Below are 4,669 nucleotides of genomic sequence, written 5' to 3'. Positions count from 1 at the left end.
GGATGTCCTAACATGTGGTGAAGAAGGAAAGATGTAGGGGCTTGGGAGACTTGGGTCCCAGTCCTGGTTCTGCCTTTGCTGGTTCTGCCTTTGTGTAAATTCCAGAAAGCTATCCACGCTCTTTGAGCCTCATTTGCCTCATCTGAAAACATGTCTTGCTCACCTCTCACAGAACATCAAATACAATGAAAATGTGTGGTTGCGCATTACATGTATTACGTATTTATCCTGACAATAACCTGTGATGTGGATTCAGTTATTATTCTCATTTCACAGTTGAGGAAACCAATGCCCAGAGATATTTTCAACTGTAAAGTGAAATACAAATACTGGCTAGGAGTACCATCACTGTTATTATATAACAATAAGGCAAAGGTCTGTGAAAACAGACCCAAAAAGTCACAAGGATAGGCCATATTTGCTTTACTTCTCTATAGGCTGATAGCCTGATCTAGTGCCAGTTTTGGCAACAGAATACATAAGAGCATGTGTGAGCCAGGAGAGGTTCTGGCTGGGGGCGGGGAGGGCTTCACTGCCGCTCTTCCCAGAGGCAGAGGGCAGGATGACATGATCCTGAAAGCCCTCTCTCATCCAGCATCCATTGAATCTTCTGGGCAGGAGCAGAAACAGACACCGTGGCTTCTTCAGCCCCACTTGCCCATCTGGAGAACTGTCCAATCAAATCCAGGCGTGAAACCTGTGAACCTTTGGAGCTAAAGTGAGAGGATTTCCCCTCAGGGTGATGCAGCTTGTGGGCAAAGGTGGCAGCACCTTCTGTTCTTGTCAGTTAGTTGGGGGAGGAAAGAGGCACTGAATTATTACCCTAGATTGGAAAAACCGAACGCCTTGATGTTCCTGCAGGTGCTGTTTGGGCATCAAAGCTCTCATCAGTATCTCTTCTGCTCCCATCAAATTACCCCAGAATTATGATTTTACAAAAGTATGTCATAGCTAAGAGGAAATCCAGAAATTACCTTGTTCTACAGTCTCAATTTTGAAACATTTTATTGTTGATTATATATATACTTGTAGAAAAGTACACGCACACACGTCCCATCATGTCATTTTATTTTATTTATTTTGTTCTACAGCTTCCCTTAGCCTGGATTTTGCTGATTACATTCCCTAGTTATTTTTGACATGTTTCTGTTTCTTCTAAACATTTTTTTGTAAATTAATAGTTGAATCTAGAAGCTTGATCAGGTTTAAATTTGATTTTTTTCATCATGTTATTTTAAAAGAGAGACATCTGAAGCCCAAAGGGGTAAAGTGCCATTATCTATGGCTGAATTCTTCTTAATTGTTCATTGTCCTCTTTTTTCCATTTCCAACTGAAACCGGACACAAGGGGTCCGAGGCCGCCTGTCACTACTTGAGCCAAATCAAGCAGAGACCGGGTTGAATCATATTTGAGCATTTATTGCATTATTGCCACAAAATGGGAGAGCAGTCGGTCACCCTGGTAATTCTGCTCTGACTGTCCTCGCCAGTTGGCCGATTATATACCAGTGAGGGAGGAGATAACTACATGCAGCTTCGAGCTACAAGTGTAACAGAGAAAGGGGACGGGAGGGGTCCAGCCTTCAGGAGCTCAAAGTCCGATAACCAGGTGGCTAATCTTCTATGATGTTACGAACAGCTCAGCCCATTCCTGGGACAAAAGAGTGGCCAGTGTTCCTGAGGCAAACTCCCAGAGGGGGTCAGGGTCTGGGCACAGCAACCAAATCAAAGTGTATCCTGTCCTTGGTCTGTTCTCAAAATATATTTCTTTTCTGAGTAATGGACCCACTGAGGCATCTTATCTTTTTACAGCCTTGTTTCATCCTCCAGTTTCCCAGGGTCTGTAAGAAAACCTTTTATTTATAGTTAGTAAGGTAAATGATTATTAAACAACTGTGGCTCTATTCTTATTACATGCCCTTTCCCACTATCACAACCACTAATTTATTCTTTCCTTGAACACTTATTGTGTCCAAGGCCCTGGGATAAGGCACTAATTCTTGCCCTCAAGGGATCTGTAGTCCAGGAGGAGAAGACAACCACACAGAGAACTACACAACAGAGGGGAGAAGGCCAGAGGGAGACAAAGATAAGGTGCTATGAGAATCTAAAGAAAAAAGAGAAAATAGAAGATACTCATGGTGTAAGTGACATTTCTACTGAGCCTTCATGGGACAGGATTTGAACATGCAGGAATTCAGGAAGAGCACTTAAGACAGCAGTAAACACTAGAAAAACAGAAGAACATGGTTGGATCCAAGAGGAGCAAATAGTCCAATTTGGTTGGAGCCTAATGTTCATTGGGGTGGGGCGAGAGGCACAGTGCTGGAGGAGAGGCTGGGGAGCGAGCACATGGCATGGCTCAGGGAAGGGGATCCCAAGCTCACTCTTAGGCCTGTTTCCTCCAGGGGTCCTGACTTCTTCCGATGTGTGGGAGATGAGTCTGTGCATTAAGTTCTGAAGACTAGAATTCCAGCTCAGCATCCTACCTATCAACACAGGAAAGTCATGACTTCCTTGGGCCTCAAATTTTGTGTCTTAAGAGGGGAGTAAATAGTCTCTTCCCTGCCTTCCTCAGAGGGTGATGTGAGGATTAAATGATAATAAATATGAAGATGTTTTGCAAACTGGAAAGTGCTACAGAGATGTAAGGCATTATTTTCATTGCCCTCTAACTAGCCCAGGAGTTCACCATATTTAGGGTGCATCAGAATCACCTGGGTGCTTGTTAAAGATGTAGTTGTTGGCTTCTGGCTAAGAAAAATTGGCCAGAAACCAAACATTGGGATTGCATTTGTCCTCTTACTATTAACAACTAGAAATTGTTATATTCCAATATATTCACACATTTTAAAACCAATTTTCTGACACTGGAGAACTAGCTTCATAGGACTATGATCCCTGAGAAAAGGAAATCTAGGAGAGCCCTTCAATCTCCTTGGCTTACTGCCTGAGGAACTTTCAAGATTGCAGTGCAGGGAGGGTAATCAAAGCAGAGCATAATAGACTCTCCGAGTTGAGGACACAGAGATTGAAGTTTGGGGAGGCTGAGGTAGCTGGAGTTCATAGGGCAGAGTAGCAGAGTAGAGGTATATAAAGAAAGAGCTCCAGGAGTCTACAGAGAGCCCTTCCTGAATCTGTTGCTGAACACTAAGCTGCTCATGTGTAGCATGAAACGCCACAGCCTGAGAAAATAATGACTGAGGGATTTTAGCTGAAAAATGCTCAAGGCTCACACAAGGCTGGAAGAAATTAGAGTTCTGACCAGCCAGACTGAAAAGACCTTGATGGCATTCAATCAGATGACAGAATGATTACACCATAGTAGTAGAAATAAATTAGTCCTGTAATAGTGATTACTCTAGGCTTGCCCTAAAAAAAAGCTTAAAAATAACTCTTTTGAAAGGATCAGGTGGATCCTTAACTACTTGCAAAAACAAAGTTCAAGTCCAACCCTCTTTAGGGGAAAACAACAAAATTCAGCACTCAATAAAGTCATACTCGAAATGTTCAGCAGAGAATAATAAAAAAAATTAGACATGGAAAGACAGGAAAATGAGAGCCCAAACTGGTAGAAAACAAAAACATAATGAGGTGAGAAATGGAAGATATAAAAAAGAACTAAATGGAAAGTCTAAGGTGAAACTATCCAAACTGAAGCACAGAGAGAAAAAGACAGGACAAAAAAATGCATAGAGATTCAGTGACCTGTAGAGCAATATTAATCAGTTTAGATAGCTTCTGTTGCTGTATCTTTAAGTCTACTGATTTTTTAAAATTCTGCAGTATATATCTGCTCTTAATCCCATCCAGTAAAACTTTCATTTCAGATGTTATAGTTTTACCTCTAGAAGTTCTATTTTTAGTTCTTTCTGTATCATCCATTTCTCTCCTCATTTGTGTTCATGTATTTCTTTAAATCTTTAAATATACAGGGCAGGACAAAAGTAGGTTTACAGTTGTTTGTATGAAAAGTAATGCAATAATTAATCAATAATAATACAAAAATAAACTGTGTTTCATGTACTCACAACTGTAAACCTACTCTTGCCTCACCCTGTGTTTATGATAGCTGTTTTAAAATCTTTGTCTGCTAACTCTACCTCTCTGTCACTTAACATTTCATTTCTATTAATTATTTTTCTCCTCATTTTGGATCACAACAATGATAAGCATGTTCACAGACTTCTTACCAGAAAAGGCAAGCCAGAGACATTGGAACAATATTTTTAAGTGCTGAAAGAAAACAAAAGTCAACTTAGCATTCTATATCCAGAATAAAGAAATTTCAACAAATAAGAAGAAATAAATACTTTTTTTCAGCATAGGAAAAGACAGAACTTATCATCAACAGATCTGACTGTAAGACATGTTAAAGAAAGTTCTTCATGCCTGGTCGGGCGTGGCTCAGCGGTTGAGCATCGACCTACGATCCAGGTGATCACGGTTCGATTCCCGGTCAGGGCACATGCCGGGACTGCGGGCTTGATCCCCAGTCGGGGGCTTGCAGGAGGCGGCCAATCAATGACTCTCTCATCATTGATGTTTCTATCTCTCTCTCTCTCTCCCTCTCCTTTCCTCTCTCTGAAATCAATAAGGATATATTAAAAAAAAAACACACAAAAAACGGAAGTTCTTCAGGTAGAAGGATAATTATACTAAATGGAAA

Source organism: Miniopterus natalensis, chromosome 2, assembly GCF_054644295.1.
Source record: "Miniopterus natalensis isolate mMinNat1 chromosome 2, mMinNat1.hap1, whole genome shotgun sequence".
NCBI lineage: Eukaryota > Metazoa > Chordata > Mammalia > Chiroptera > Miniopteridae > Miniopterus > Miniopterus natalensis.
Note: the sequence above shows the minus strand (reverse complement) of the source record.